The sequence below is a fragment of the Pristiophorus japonicus genome, chromosome 18 (assembly GCF_044704955.1).
Source record: "Pristiophorus japonicus isolate sPriJap1 chromosome 18, sPriJap1.hap1, whole genome shotgun sequence".
Classification (NCBI taxonomy): Eukaryota; Metazoa; Chordata; class Chondrichthyes; family Pristiophoridae; genus Pristiophorus; species Pristiophorus japonicus.
This window is the reverse complement of record NC_091994.1, coordinates 113,774,880-113,792,275: the sequence shown is the minus strand read 5'-3', so window position 1 is coordinate 113,792,275 and position 17,396 is coordinate 113,774,880.

Below are 17,396 nucleotides of genomic sequence, written 5' to 3'. Positions count from 1 at the left end.
GCCGACCTGAAAATGACCCATTTATCCCGACTCTCTGCTTCATGTCTGTGTACTAATCTATCCATGCTAATATATTACCCCTAACACAATGAGCCCTTGTGTAACAACTTTATGTGGCACCTTATCGAATGTCTTTTGGAAATCCAACTATACTACATCCACTGGTTCCTCTTTATCTACCCTGCTAGTTACATCCTCAAAAAACACTAATAATTTGTTTTAAATGTCCCTTTCATAAAACCATGTTGACTGCCTAATCGTATTATGATTTTCTAAGTGCCGTGTTACCACTTGCTTAATAATGGATTCCCGTATTTTCCAGACGACTGATGTCTGACTAACTGGCCTGTAGTTCTCTGTTTTCTCTCTGCCTCCTTTCTTGAATAGCGGGGTTACATTTGCTACCTTCCAATCCGCTGGGACTGTTCTAGAGTCTAGGGAATTTTGGAAGATCATAACCAATCTATCCACTATCTCTATAGCCACCTCTTTTAGAACCCTAGGATGTAGGTCATCAGGTCATGGGGATTTGTCGGCTTTAGTCCCATTAGTTTCTCTAATATTTTTTCTCTACTGATATTAACTACCTTAAGTTCCTCACTCTCATTAGCCCCACTATTTTTTGTATGCTTTTTGTGTCTTCTACTGTGAAGACACATAGAAAATATTTGTTTAACATCTCTGCCATTTTCTTATTCACCCTTTCTCCTGTCTCAGCCTATAAGAGACCAACGTTTATTTTTGCTAATCTATTCCTTTTTACATACTTGTAGAAGCTCTTACAATTTGTTTTTATATTTGTTGTTAGTTTACTCTCATTCTATTTTCCCCCTTTTTATCAACATTCAGTCAAAGATAATTGTGTAGTTAGAATCATAGAATGATAGAGCAAAGAAGGCAGCCATATGGCCCATCATGCCTGTGCCAGCTCTTTGAAAGAGCGTTCCAGTTGGTCCCACTCCCTTGCTCGTTGCCCATAGCCCAGCAAATTTTTCCTTTTCAAGTATTTATCCAATTCCTTTTTGAAAGTTATTATTGAATCTGTTTCGACCATCCTTTCAGGCAGTGCCTTCCAGATCGTCATAAACTTGTGTCAAAAAATGTTTCAGCATGTTGCCTCTGGTTCTTTTGTCAATCACCTTAAATCTGTGTCCTCTGGAAACGCTTTCTCCTTATTTACTCTATCAGAACCCTTCGAGATTTAGAATACCTCTATCAAATATTCCCTTAACCATATCTGTTCAAAGGAGAACAGTTCCAGTTTCTCTAATCTCTCCACCTTATTACCTGTGGGGCAGAATCATCAAACATGCAAATGATAACGTGACACAACTGGATTCTGAACCAATTTCCAACACACTTTGTTGCTTGCAATAATCCATTGTTTCTTGCACGAGAGATTGAGTAGATTGGGCTAGTACTCTTGAGTTTAGAAGAATGAGAGGTGATCTCATTGAAACATAAGATTATGAGGGGGATTGACTGAGAGGTTGTTTCACCTGGCTAGAGAGTCTAGAATTTGGGGGTCATAGTCTCAGGATAAGGGGTTGGCCATTTAAGACTGAAATTTCATCTCTCAGGGTTGTGAATCTTTGGAATTCTCTACGTCAAAAGGCTATGGATACTCAGTCGTTGAGTATATTCAAGGTTGAGATCGATAAATTTCTGGACTCCTTGGGAATCAAGGGCTATGGGGATCGAGCGGGAAAGTGGAGTTGCGGTCAAAGATCAGTCATGATCCTATTGGCTCGAGGGGTCGTATGCCCCACTCCTACTCCTATTTCCTATGTTCTTATAATGACACGGAAAGGTTTCAAAGCAGGAAAAAAAATACACTGGCCTCAAAATTGCTTGGATTGTGATCTGGGCAGGGGGTGCGGTGGAGAAGCGATCAAGCGCATAGGAGGTGTGTCTTTTGAAGATGAACCTGATGAGGCAGAGCGGGAAATTGGTGAGACGGTTAGGTGCTATGAGTTCAGGGCTATGGTATGGGAAGGGAGCCAGCTGGATTGTGTCGATGTTTGAGACACACAATCCATAAACATCTTGCCCTCGGTGTTGGTGAGAATAGAGGGAACCAAGGGAGGGCTGAACCCTCAAGCTATACAAACCAACCACAATTCTACATTCTGAGTAGTGTACTTAATTCATTTGAAGATAATTATCCCCATAAGAATCGCGTGTTCCCACCTCAACTACTCTGCAGAACACTTAATGACAGGTTGCTGCAGATTACCTAGTGAACAAGGATCAAAGCTAATCTCAGATACTGTAAGATTATCTCTCAACTTTATTTTAAATGTAAAGACCCATTTGCCAAATAATTAAGGCTTGTAATTTTCATGGTGTGACGTTCCATCAGACAGCCAATGATTTTCATAACCTGTGACCAGGGAGATTTTGCCTCCAAGTAGAATGGTTAAAAGGTGAGACTCCAGTTGCTGAACTCTCTCCATCCCCCCCATCGCCACCAAACTCAAGTAGGATTTTTGAAGACTGTTCATTTTGCACGAAATGTTTTACTTCAACGCAAAAGGAAAATTCTGTGGATACTGGAAATCTGAAATAGAAACAAAATGTTGGAAACACTCAGCGGGTCAGGCAGCCTCTGTGGAGAGAGAAACAGTGTTAACGTTTCAGGCTGATGACCCTTCATGAGAACTGGCAAAAATGAGAGATGCAACAGGTTTTAAGCAAATGCAGGGGCAGGAAAGAACAAGGGTGGAGGGCAGGTGAGATTGAATGACGAAAGGGATGATTGTACAAAGCAAAAGGAATAGGTATTATTTCAATATTGTTTCAATATAATGGATCAGCCTGGGACTCCCAGCCACATGGCGACAGTTAATGAAGGGTACAATAAGGAGGTTTGTCATGATGAACCCTCAATTGCCCTTCTCAAGGGGTCTGGGTTCATCCAAGTTTCGGATTTGGGCACCTCCCCTTAATTTGAATGGTCTCCCAATGCATGGAATGCATCTGTCAGCAAGTATGCAGCAGTCATCATAGGCAGTCCCTTGAAATCAAGGAAGACTTGCTTCCACTCTAAAAGTGAGTTCTCAGGTGACTGTACAGTCCAATATGGGAATTACAGTCTCTCATAGATGGGGCAGTCAGTGGTTGAAGGAAAGGGTGGGTGGGGAGCCTGGTTTGCCACACACTCCTTCCGCTGCCTGCGCTTGTTTTCTGCATGCTCTCGGAGACGAGACTCGAGGTGCCCTCCCGGATGCTCTTCCTCCACTTTGGGCAGTCTTGCCCCAGGGATTCCCAGGTGTTGGTGGGGATGTTGCACTTTATCAAGGAGGCTTTGAGGGTGTCCTTGAAGCGTTTCCTCTGCCCACCTGGGGCTCGCTTGCACTGTAAGAGTTTCGAGTAGAGTACTTGCTTAGGGAGTCTCGTGTCGGGCATACGAACTATGTGGCCCGCCCAACGGAGCTGGTCGAGTGTGGTCAGCGCTTCGATGCTGAGGATGTTGGCCTGGGCAAGGACACTGATGTTGGTGCATCTGTCCTCCCAGTGGATTTGCAGGATCTTGCAGATGCAGCCCTAGTAGTACTTCTCCAGCGCTTTGAGGTGTCTGCTGTATATAGTCCACATCTCTCAGCCATACAGAGAGGGAAGGTATCACTACTGCCCTGTAGACCATAAGCTTGGTGCCAGATTTGAGGTCCTGGTCTTCAAACACACTTGCTCAGGCGACCGAAGGCTGCGCTGGCGTACTGGAGGCGGTGTTGGACCTCGCCGTCAATGTCTGCCGTTGCTGATAGTAGGCTCACGAGGTATGGAAAGTGGTCCACGTTGTCCAAGGCCGCGCCATGGATTTTGATGACCAGAGGGCAGTGCTGTGTGGCGGGGTCAGGTTGGTGGAGGACCTTTGTCTTATGGATGTTTAGCGTAAGGCCCATGCTTTTGTTCGCCTCGGTGAGCGTGTTGACGATGCCTTGGAGTTCAGCAAGCGTCATCCATGTACTGTAGTTCGATGACAGAGGATGGGACAACTTTGGATCTGGCCTTGAGGCGATGTAGGTTGAACAGGTTCCCAATGGTTCTATAGTTTAGTTCCAATCCAGCAGGGAGCCTGTTGAGCGTGAGATGGCGCATTGCAACGAGGAAGATCGAGAAGAGGGTTGGCGTGATGATGCAGCCCTGCTTGACCCCGGTCCAGACGAGGATTGGGTCTGTGGTGAATTTGTTGGTCAGGATCACAGCTTGCATGTTGTCGTGGAGCAGGCAAAGGATGGTGACAAACTTTTGGGGGTAGCCGAAACGGAGGAGGCCGCTCCATAATCCCTCACGGTTAACAATATCAAAGGCCTTTGTGAGGTCATAGAAAGCCATGTATAAGGGTTGGTGCTGTTCTCTTGTTGTCGCGCGATGAAGATCATGTCCGTTGTACCCCTTAGTGGGCAGAATCCGCATTGCGACTCTGGGAGGAGCTCTTCAGCCACAGGGAGAAGACGGTTGAGGAGGATTCTTGCGATGACTTTCCCAGTGGCCAACAACAGGGAGATTCCTATGTAGTTGCCACAGTCACACTTGTCCCCTTTTTTGAAGATGGTCATGATTACGGCATCTCTCAGATCTCCCGGCATGCTCTCCTCCTTTCAGATAAGAGAGATGAGGTCATACATTCGTGCCAATAGTGCTTCTCCATCATACTTTAGTGCTTCAGCGGGGATTCCATCTGCTCCCGTTGCCTTGTTCTTGAGCTGACGGATGGCCTTTTCTACCTTGTGCAGGGCTGGGGTATTGCTTGCATGGCACCGCTGCAGTGCTGAGGGAGGGATGCATTGACACGCAGAGGAGCACGGAATGAGGGAGGAAAGTTCAGGTGACACAGCGTGTACATTGCCACTCCGGGGAAGGGGAAGGGCTAGAGGCAGGTCCCCGCTATCCCCATGTGTGACTAGGATGGTCTGTAAATCACAGTTGGCAGATCGGGCACAGTATGAATGTACCCAGGATCAGACACCCCATTTCTTGCCTTGCACCTGCCACCAGGCTCCATGGCACCGAGATTCCCTCGGATAATTGGGTCTCTGCCTAAACCTTTCTATGGTCAATAATGCAGGACCTGTAACGCAATCTTTTACTTCTTAAGTGAGGAATATTGTATAACAAATTAAAACAAAAATTCTTAGATGTGGTATTGGAAAATATTTCCATAAATCTACCGGTGACAAAGTACAGAAAAATTGTACAGGGTGGCAGTAAAATCTTATGCTCATACTCGAGCGGACATAAAATATCCCTTGGCACTATATCGAAGAGGAGCATGGGAGTTCTCCCAGTGCCTTGACCAATATTTATCTCCCAATAAACATCATTACAACAGATGATCACATTGTTGCTTGTGGGAGCTTGCACATTTCCTACATTACAGCACTGACAAACCTCGAAACTACTTCATTGGCTGTAAAGAATATTGGGACGTCCTGAGGTCGTGAAAGGCGCTATATAAATCCAATGTTATTGCGAGCTTCAGTCTGATGCCATTTCAGTGACGGCAGCGAAGAGGGACATCATCGAGGTCCAGGTCGGTGATTGGAGCTTGGGCAGGTACAGCAGGAACAGCGAGATCGGGGCAAAGGAGCGGCAAGAGATTGTAGAGGGACGTGATCGGGGCCCAGGAGAGGCACGAGTTCAGGACCCAGAAGAGCCAAGGGCCCTGGGGCAGCACAGGCCAGCCCACACTGCGATATGTGTGCGCACTAGGTCCGTGCAGCAGAGCAGGTCTCCAGTCAATCCTTGGTTAACCCTTGCCACTGGACCAAGACCTCGCTCGGTCAAGCCCGTGTGGTGGCTGATGTGCAACGGTCACCCCACGTTAAAAAAATCCATCCACAGGTATCTTCCACCCTTCAATATGTAGTTTGGGATCTGGAATATTAGGTCCTTCATTGAAACACCTGTGAACTCATTCTTTTTTGGCGTGGAAGCAAGTCATCCTCGTTTCGAGGGACTGCCTATGATGATGATGATGATGATGCCATTTCCAATTATATTAATTCTCGGCGGTTATTTGTCCTCACAGTCGTTATGGTCTTCCTAAATTTGTTAATGTTCTTGTTCGGTCATGCGTAATTAATGTGTGCATTTTTCCTCTTCTGGTGGCCTCGTGTATATTGTATCAGGCACAATGAATGAGCAATTGCTTCCTCCATGGCCAGCCAGGCCTTACAAGTCACAATAGCTGATGGTGACCTGAACTATTCAATCAAATGGCAAACGTCATTGTCGGTAACTCCTGGGATGTGATAAATTCCATAAATTAACCCAACTGTGAACCCCAGCTGTACTCCTGTTGTGTGTGTGATCTCATTGAATGGCGGAACAGGCTCGAGAGGCTGAATGGTCTCCTATTCCTATGTTCCCATAAGAGCATAAGAAATAGGAGTAGGACGAGACCATTCGGCCCCTCGAGCCTGCTCCACCATTCAATAAGATCATGACTGATCTTCAACCTCAACTCCACCTTCATGCACTATCCCCATATCCCTTGATTTCTTTAATATCCAAAAATCTATCACTCTCTGTCTTGAATATACTCAACGACTGAGCCTATCGTGGCTGTAAGCACTCTAGTAATGACTCCACAAAGCAAGGTATTGTACTTGAACTGTGGTGATAAGGTCATTTATTACAGCTCCAGAGTGAGGGTACAGCATGGTGAGCTCCCTTTTATACCTGGTTACCTGTCGTGTACAGGTGATCCCTAGGTCTCCACCAGTTGCACCCTCTGGTGGTACAAGCAGAGTGTAGACAGTGTGAAGATACATTCAGTATCTGGGAAAGTCGTCGCTAGAGTCCTCCTCAACCGTCTTCTTCCCGTGGCCGAGGAGCTCCTCCCGGAGTCACAGTGCAGATTTTGTCCCCTACGGGGCACAACGGACATGATTTTTGCAGCGTGACAGCTGCAGGAAAAATGCAGGGAACAGCGCCACCCCTTATACATGGCCTTCTTCAACCTTACAAAGGCCTTTGACACTGTCAACCGCGAGGGTCTATGGAGCGTCCTCCTCCGTTTTGGATGCCACCAAAAGTTCGTCACCATCCTCCGCCTGCTCCACGACGACATGCAGGCCGTGATCCTTACCAACGGATCCATCACAGACCCAATCCACGTCCAGACCGGGGTCAAACAGGGCTGCGTCATTGCCGCAACCCTCTTCTCAATCTTCCTCGCCACCATGATCCACCTCACAGTCAACAAGCTCCCCGCTGGAGTGGAACTAAACTACAGAACCAGTGGGAAGCTGTTCAACCTTCACCGTCTCCAGGCCAGGTCCAAGACCACCCCAATCTCTGTCGTCGAGCTACAGTACGCGGACGACACCTGCGTCTGTGCACATACAGAGGCTGCGCTCCAGGACATAGTCGACGTATTTACTGAGGCGTACGAAAGCATGGGCCTTACGATAAACATCCGTAAGACAAAGGTCCTCCACCAGCCTGTCCTCACCGCAAAGCACTGCCCCCAAGTCATCAAGATCCACGGCGCGGCCCTGGACACCGTGGACCACTTCCCATATCTTGGGAGCCTCCTATCAACAAGAGCAGGCATCGACGACAAGATCCAACAAGGCCTCCAGTGCGCCAGTGCAGTCTTCGGTCGCCTGAGGAAAAGAATGTTTGAAGACCAGGTCCTCAAAACTGTCACCAAGCTCATGGTCTACAGGGCTGTAGTAATACCCACCCTCCTGTATGGCTCAGAGACGTGGACCATGTACAGTAGACACCTCAAGTTGCTGGAGAAATATCACCAACGATATCGCCGCAAGATCCTACAAATCCCCTGGGAGGACAGGTGCACCAACATCAGTGTCCTCATTGAAGCACTGACCACACTCGATCAGCTCCGCTGGGCAGGCCACATAGTCTGCATGCCAGACACGAGACTCCCAAAGCAAGTGCTCTACTCTGAGCTCCTTCATGGCAAACGAGCCAAAGGTGGGCAGTGGAAACGCTACAAGGATACCCTCAAAGCCTCCCTGATAAAGTGCAACATCCCCACCGACACCTGGGAGTTCCTGGCCAAAGACCGCCCTAAGTGGAGGAAGTGCATCCGGGAGGGTGCTGAGCACCTCGAGTCTCATCGCCGAGAGCATGCAGAAATCAAGCGCAGGCAGCGGAAGGAGCGTGCAGAAAACCAGTCCCACCCACCCCTTCCCTCAACCACTGTCTGTCCCACCTGTGACAGAGTCTGTGGCTCTCGTATTGCACTGTTCAGCCACCTAAGAACTCACTTCAAGAGTGGAGCAAGTCTTCCTCGAATCCGAGGGGCCTATGATGATGACATTCAGTAGTCTTATGTAACTGTACATTGAGTGTACAGAGAGTATACTTATATTATACATACACAATAGAGCCTCCACAGCCTTCTGGGGTAGAGAATTCCAAAGATTCACCACCCTCTGAGGGAAGAAATTTCTCCTCATCTCGGTCCGAAATGGTGAACCCCTTATTCTGTGACCCCTGGTTCCAGACTCCCCAGCCGGGGGAAACATCCTCCCTTCATATACCCCATCAAGTCCTGTAAGAATGTTGTATGTTTCAATGAGATCACCTAAACTCTAGAGAATATAGGCCTAGTCTACTCAATCTCTCCTCACAGGACAATCCTCCCATCCCAGGAATCTGTCTGCTCAGGATGTGGTCGTCGCAAATGTGTGCTGGTTTGTTTACAATATGTTAAAAATAAAACAAAGAGCAGCATTGAGCATGCTGGTCTTTGTCCTTCAAAGTGACCGAGACTCTCCAACCTGAATTTGCAACGTCAGTCAATTCTCTTTGTTATGCTGATTGGTGTGAAGTGTTGTATCCTGTCGCCGTTAACCATTTATTTATAATGCTCTATTGAAGATTTGGTGTCAAACAGGAACGATGTTTGCATCGGGTGTGTTTTGTGATGATGGATTTAGTAAGACATCGCTTCTTGTTTGATATTCTGGGATCTTTATGGCCAAAGTCAATGCATCAACTATCCAGCTTGTCACCGTGTCAATCGTGTGTTCTGGAAGCTCACCAAGTTGTATCGAACCTTGGTTAGGCCACACTTGGAGTACCGTGTACAGTTCTGGTCGCCGTATTATAAAAAGAATATAGAGGCACTGGAAAGGTTTACAAGGATGATACCAGAAATGCGAGGGTATACCTATCAGAAAAGGATGAACAGGCTGGGTCTCTTTTCTCCTGAAAAAAGAAGGCTGAGGTTTTTAAAATTATGAAAGGTTTTGATAGAGTAGATATAGAGAGAATGTTTCCACTTTACAACCAATGAAGTGCTTTTGGAGTGTAGTCACTGTTGTAATGTGGGAAACGTGACAGCTAATTTGTGCACAACAAGCTCCCACCAATGTGATAATGACCAGATCATCTGTGTTTTTTAATGATGTTGATTGAGGGATAAATATTGGCCCCAGGACACCGGGGATAATTCCCCTGCTCTTCTTCAAAATAGTGCCGTGGGATCTTTTACGTCCACCTGTGGGAGCAGAGATCGGTTTAACATCCCATCTTAAAGATGGCACCTCCGACAGTGTAGCACTCCCTCAGTACTGCACTGGGAGTGTCAGTCTAGCTTTTTGTGCTCAAGTCCCTGGAGTGGGACTTGAACCCACAACCTTCTGACTCAGAGGCACTGAGCCACAACAATGATGGTGTATTCTATGTGATGACTTTATGATCGGTAGGTTTGCTCAGCCCGTCTGTCGCTTAGCTGCTAAAAAGCAGTAACGTAACAATTAAGCTTTTAAATCAAAATAGAGAGAAATGGTGATCGCAATATCGGGTTACATTTTTATAGAACTAGAATCCTGTTCAGACCTGTATCAGTTTGGTTCCTCAGAATAAATTATATATTTTAACACTGGTAATTTAAGTAATTGCAACTAAATGCCATTACTATCAGCCAAGAGCATTGTGTATGCATCGGCTTTTCTGGTACAATCCATCTTTGTGTCTTACAGCAAAGAAATATATATCAAAATATTCATATTAATCATCGGCCAAAAAAGGAGATCAACATGTAAGATGATAATCTCCTTTTGAAACTTTATTTTGGATAAACCTGTTTCCTTCATGGACTTTTCCCCAAAATGAACCTTTGAACAGTTCTTTCATATTCAACAGTCTGAAGGAACCAATATAATTTTCATTCTGTTCTCCATTTATCCTCCCCCCTCCCGACCCCTTTTCAGCCCCCATAGACTTCAAGTCGTACTATCTGATGCCAACCAAGGTTGCCCCTGGGCCCTGTACCAACATTGCTTTGTAAGCACCTACCTGGGGAAAATTAACCTTCCAATTACCAGTGCCCCAGGGAGAGGACAGCTTTTCCTCTCTCAGCCCCGCGCCTTGCCAAACCAGGAATTACAGGGGCAAAGCTGCACCGTGCGTTGTACCACTGTTACAGGGGAAGCCCAGGAGTTTGTTGTGTCGAATTACCCAGAAATTACAACGTGGAAATCAGCCATTCAGCCCATCCATTACATGTTGGTGCTTATCCTCCTCCACGTGAGTGGTAGTTCAAATCTTGTGGGCCCACCCTGCTCCCAAATACTTTTAGTCCCCTTTCCTTCAACCAGCTATCTAACCTATTCTAAAATGTTGACATGATCTTCACTTTACCACTCCTTACAGTCCATAGCTTCACACATGCTGGACCAGGCGCTCTCTACTTCTCTAACACAATGTTGGTTACATGTTCGGTCACCAGACACTTGAGCTCGAGAACTCTCCCTACTTTGCCACTTCCCTCATTCCTTTGGAAAGTTCCCTGAAAACCCTACACTTTAGCCCACAATGCAATCTCTAGTGCTGGAGTTATTAATACTAATGGCCTCATAAATCCCTCATTTCATGGAGCTTTTGACAATAAACATTGAGCAACTGTAGACTTGAAAATAATTTATCATGTTGGATTCAAAAAAACTTCTCACCCAAACTTACTTTCCTATGGTGAGGAATCTAAATCTGAATCAGACTTGAGGAGGACATAGACAGACTGGTGAAATGGGCAGATACGTGGCAGGTGAACTTTAACACCGAGAAGTGTGAAGTGATTCATTTTGGTATGGTGAATGAGGAGAGGCAATATAAACTAAATGGTACAATTTTAAAGGAGGTTCAGGAACAGAGAGACCCAGGGGTGTATGTACACAAATGTTTGAGGGTGGAGAATAAGTTGAGAAGGCTGTTAAAAAGGCAGACGGGATCCAGGGCTTTATAAACACAGGAACAAAGCACAAAAGCAAGGAAGTTGTGCTAAGACTATAGAAAACATTGGTTCGGCCCCAGCTGAAGTATTGTGGCCAATTCTGGGCACCGCATTTTGGGAAGGATGCTGAGGCCTTAGAAAGGGTGCGGAGGAGATTTACGAGAACAGTACCAGGGATGAGGGACTTCAGTTACCTGGAGAGATTGGAGAAGCTGGGCTTGTTCTCCTTAGTTCTAGCATAATCTCTTTGCTTTTATATTCTATCTCACTATATATGAAACCAAGTAACCCATATGCTCAACTTGCCCTGCCACCTTCTTGCATACAGTGGACATTCCTATCCACAAACCTCACTTCCTGTTTTTGTGATTTTCTGGCACCTTTTTATGACAACATTTGGACTGGGAAACCCCAACGGGTCCTTTGTGCACCTTTTAATTGAAAGCCCTGTGCCAACATTTGTCTCACTGTATTGCGGGGTCTCCAGCCACGAGGCGGCACTGTGGTGTGTGGCTCTGACCAATGGTGGCACCGTTCTACCCCTGCTCTGTCTGCCATTTTGGTCTTTTTAACCCACCATTTCACCTTTTCCTCCACGTCCACATGGTTGGATGGTTGTTTTTTTATTTTTTTTAATTTCAAAATATACTTTATTCATAAAAAGAATCTGTACAGTACATTCAATGGCATTTCAGTACATTTCGCTGCGGTCAGCAATCCCATACAATAGATCTGGGTACTGACGGCAGTTCCGTTCGTTACATTTCTTGTTTTTCAGATCAAGTGCAATTCGGTACATTAAACGGTATACATTGTGGTACATTCACACAAATTACATTTCATGTGTTACAATACAGTGCCCGGAATGGGTGACGGTACATTTACATTTTTTTCTTTTCAAACATGCATTTCGCCACAGACCTTGCATTGTACATGGCACTACATAGGTGTTTACAGATCATGGTGCTCCATGTACACAAAGAGTAGATTACAAATACAGCCCGAGGGGGGTTTTGTACTGATTCCTGCCCCCTGGGTTTACCGTGATGGAAGGGCTTTAAACTGTGGCCCTTCCCCACCGTGCCTTTGCGGCGACTGCACCAATTTTAAGTGCGTCCCTCAGCACGTAATCCTGGATCTTGGATTGCGCCAGTCTGCAACACGCAGACGTGGACATCTCCTTGCTCTGGAGAACCAGCAAATTTCGGCAAGACCAAAGAGCGTCTTTGACCGAGTTGATGGCCCTCCAGCAGCAGGTGATGTCTGTCTCGGTGTGTGTCCCTGGGAACAGCCCGTAGAGCACAGAGTCCTGTGTTACGGAGCTGCTTGGGATGAACCTCGACAGCAACCACTGCATCTCTTTCCAAACCTGCCTTGCGAAGGCGCAATCCTGAAGGAGATGGGTGACAGTCTCGTCCGCCCCGCAGCCGACTCGGGGGCACCGTGCCGTATTGATGATACGTCGGCTGTGCATGAACGCTCTGACGGGTAAGGCCCTCCTCACCGCCAACCAAGCTACGTCTTGGTGCTTGTGTGAAAGCTCTGGCGATGAGACGTTCTGCCAAACGAGTTCGACAGTCCGCTCAGGGAACCACCCGACAGGGTCCACCCTCTCCTTCTTTCGTAGGGCCTTCAGGACCTTACGTGCTGACCACTGTTTGATGGCCTTGTGGTCAAAGAGGTTTTTGTGAAAAACTTTTCCACGAAGGACAGGTGGACAGGCATGGTCCAACTGGTGGGGGCGTTTCGGGGCAGCATGGTCAGGCCCATCCTTCGCAACGCCGGGGACAGGTAGAACCTCAGCACGTAGTGACACTTAGTGTTTGCGTACCGGGGGTCTGTGCACAGCTTGATGCAGCCGCACACAAAGGTGGCCATCAGGATGAGGGCCACGTTCGGAACGTCCTTTCTTCCACTGTCCAGAGATTTGTACATCGTGTCTCTGCGGACACGGTCCATTTTGGACCTCCAGACAAAGTGGAAGACGGCCCGGGTGACTGCCGCGGCACAGGAGCGAGGGATGGGCCAGACCTGTGCCACGTGCAGCAACCCCGAGAGCACCTCACTCCTGATGACCAGGTTCTTGCCTGTGATGGAAAGGGAGCGCTGCTCCCAAAATGCCAGTTTCTGTCTGACCTTGGCAATGCGCTCGTCCCAGTTTTTGGCGCACGCCCCGTCCGCTCCGAACCATATTCCCAGCACCTTCAGGAAATCTGGCTTGACGGTGAAGGGAATGGAGGCTCGGTCGGTCCAGTGACCAAAGAGCATGGCCTCGCTCTTGCTGCGATTGACCTTTGCTCCCGAGGCCAGTTCAAACTGGGACCGTCTGCGGGTCCGAGCAAAAGATGACCACGTCGTCCATGTACAGGGAGGTCTTGACCTGAGCACCTCCGCTGCCTGGGATCGTCAACCCTCTAATGCCCGCATCCTTCCTGATAGACTCGGCAAAGGGCTCGATACAACACACAAACAAGACAGAGGAGAGAGGACAGCCTTGCCTGACACCAGATCTGATCGGAAAGCTTTGAGTTTCCCACCCGTTGATTAGAACTGCACGACTGATGTCTGTGTAGAGCAGTTTGACCCAATTGCGGATACCCTCCCCAAACCCCATTGTGCAGAGCACGTCCATCAGGTATGTGTGCAATATCCTGTCAAAGGCCTTCTCCTGGTCTAAGCTGATTAAACAGGTGTCCACCCCCCTGTCCCGCACGTAGGCGATCATATCCCTGAGTAGCGCGAGGCTATCGGAGATCTTCCTGCCGGGGACAGCGCAGGTCTGGTCCGGGTGAATCACCAGCTCAAGGGCAGACTTGACCCTGTTGGCGATGACCTTTGACAGGATCTTGTAGTCCACATTGAGCAGCGAAATGGGCCGCCAGTTTTTGATTTCCTCCCTATCTCCCTTCTGCTTGTAGATGAGGGTGATGATGCCTTTCCTGATCGATTCTGACATGCTGCCGGCCAGAAGCATACCTCCGTACACTTCCAGCAGGTCTGGGCCCATCCAGTCCCACAGAGCCCAATACAACTCAACCGGTAAGCCGTCGCTTCCAGGAGTTTTATTCGTCTCGAAGGACCGGACGGCCTTTGTCAGCTCGTCCAGAGTTAGCGGGTGGTCCAGACTCTCTCGCTTGCCGTCGTCTAAGACCTCCGAAATAGACGACAGGAAAGACTGGGAGGCCGCGCAGTCTGTGGGTTTGACGTCGTACAGCCCGGCATAGAAGGATTTGCTGATCCTCTGCATGTCAGGCTGTGAAGACGTCACAGAACCGTCTTCTTCCTTTAGGCTGGTGATCACAGAGCTCCCCCTGTGTACCTTTTGGAAGAAGAAGCGCGAACACGTCTCATCCTGCCCGACGGAGCAGACTCTGGAGCGGAAGATGATCTTGGAGGACTCTGAGGCAAAGAGCGAGGCTTGCTGGCCCTTCACCTCTTCGAGTTCCTCCGCGACATCGACCCCCATCGACTGCAGCAGGAGCAGGTTTTGCATATTCGTCTGGAGTTGGGACAATTCCCTCTGTCTCCCTCTCGCCTCCTGAACACCTTTGAGGATGAAGAACCTCTTGATGTTTGTCTTGATTGTTTCCCACCAGTGCATCGGGGAATCGCAGAGGGGCTTTACGGTTCTCCAACCTTTGTAATCCCTCTTGAGTTCCTCAACGGTTTCCGGAGTCAACAGTTTCACGTTCAGCTTCCATATCCCTCTGCCAACTTTCTGGTTTTCCTGTGGGCGACAGTCGGCCAGTAGGAGGCAGTGGTCAGAGAAGAACACCGGCGTGACGTCAGTGGATCTGACCTTGAGCGTGTGGGACACAAACAGGAAGTCTATTCTGGAACGGACGGACCCGTCTGGTCTCGACCAGGTGTATCTGAGCGGTGCTCCGTCTGCAGGGTTGCTGAATACGTCGCACAGCTTGGCGTCTTTTACCGCGTCCATCAGGAGTCTGGACGTGGTGCCCAGTTTGCTGTTGGCTCTGCTGGATCGTCCAGCCGCATCGATGATGCAGTTGAAGTCACCGCCCAGAATGACCGGTCTGGACGTTGCCAGCAGCAGTGGGAGCTGCTGGAAGAGGGCCAGCCTCTCGTTCTTGAGAGCTGGGGCGTAAACATTAATTAACCTGAGAGGGGAGTTTTTGTACATTACGTCTGCTACGAGGAGGCGGCCGCCCACCACCTCCTTAACTTCGGTGATGGTGAAGTGGTCTCCCCGCAGCAGAATGCCCAGGCCGGAAGACCGGCTGTCGTTGCCTCCTGACCATATGGATGGTCCATGGGTCCACCATCGTGACCACTGCCGGTAACTGCTGAAGTGCGGCAGCCCGCACTCCTGCAAGAACAGCAGGTCCGCTTTGACCTTGGCGAGGTTCCCCAAGGTGGAAACACATCGCGTAGTAGATTTTACGCTACGCACGTTAATACTAGCAATTTTTAAATCCATTTTAAAGCTATTTTTTACATTTCCAGACATTGCAGTTCAGATGCATCGTTTTCAATTTCAGGCAAATCGTTTTCAAGTCCCCCATATTTCACAATGGCGATTTCCAGCATGTGTAAGTTATTACTATCAACATCAATATTTACATTTACTGCACCTGGGGTGGCGTGGTCATCGTCGTCCTCTGCTGTGGGGATGTTTTGACCAGGGGACTGCTGCAGTTCTGTGATTAAGTCCTCAATGTTCTCTGCACAGTCCTCGCCTGGTGTTGGTTGTTCCCTCTTTCCCTCAGTCGCGGCGGTGTCGAGCTGGTGTGCGTCGATCGCTGCGTCGCTCCCGGTGTTCCGGAGGTGGGGTGTGCTGGGCACTTCGCTGCTCCCGTTATCCCGGGGCTGGTCTGCGTTGGTTGCTCCTTCGCTGGGCCCTTCGTTGCTCTCAGGTTCCTGGGGCAGGGCTGTGTTGGTCGCTTCCCTGCTCCCGGTTTTCCGTGGCCGTGGGATGGCGCATTGCCTCTTCTTCAGGTGGTGGCGCTTTTCCTCATCAGACAAGCTGCCGTCGCTGGTTTCTGCCGAGCTTGGTGGTCACCTCTTGGCCTTGCGCCTTTTCCCTACTGTCTGCCATTCCGCTTCCTCGTCTGATGTCAGCTCGTCTCCGGGTTCGGTGCTCTGGGGGCAAGGTTCGCTGCTGGCTGCTGGTGGCTCGCAGCTCGCGGTAGCAGTGTTCTCTTCCTCGCCGTCTTGTCCCGAGTTCATGGTCGGGGGGAGGGTGTGGCTCTCCTCTGGAGGGTTGTGTCCGTCAGCTTCCTCCTCCTCTGGTGCAAAGTTCTTTGCTGCCTGCGCATAGCTGCGATTGCGTTTGGGGCAGTTTTTGTAAAGGTGCCCAGCCAGACCACAGAGGTTGCAGCACTTGGTCTCCTTGCAGTCTTTTGTCTGGTGGCCCTCGTTCTTGCAGTTTCGGCAGATGACAGTCTTGCAGCTTGCCGCCACATGGCCTGCCTTCCCGCAGGTGCGGCACACGTTGGGTTGGCCAGCGTACACCATGTAGCCCGGCTTCCTCTGATGGAAAAGCTGGAGGGTGGGTGCAGGATGGTTCCGCTGGCGTCCACCTTCAAGGTGACCTGGATCTGGCGCTTGCTGGTCCATATTCCGTGCCCGTCTTTCAAGTCACTGCTGCTTCCTGCCCCATCGACAAACCTGTTGAGGAAAGTCAGCACATCGATGACGGGGATGTGGGGTTTGTACATTTGCACTGTGATAGTGCGTCTTCTCTGCGACGGGAGGGTGAACAGTGGCTCCCAAGTCAGCACTGAGCGCAGCGGTTCACTCGCCTCCTTCAGTCCATTCAGGAACTTCAGGCAGAGGGCGACGGTTCTGAAGGTCACATCGAAGTAACCTCTCTTCGGGAGGTCCTGCAAGGCCAAGACGTCGGCGACTTTCATGCCACATGTTCGCAGCAGGATTTTCTTCACGAAAAGTTCCCGGTTGATCATTGTCTGTCCTTCCACTTTCTTTACCGCCACTCGGATGGTGTTTCGGACTCCCTGGTTCACCGCTCGGTTGGCCGCCATCCGGGTTGCAGATTCCTCCTTTCGCTGTGAGTTTTGGCCGAAGCCTTCATTCTCTTGTTGCCCCAGTCCGGGGCACGGGCGGACCTCCAGCCCGCCCCTTGACAGGCCCAAAGGCCCGTCGAATCGTCAGTCGACATGCAGATTTTGTCTCCTCTCTCCAATTGGCGCCTGGC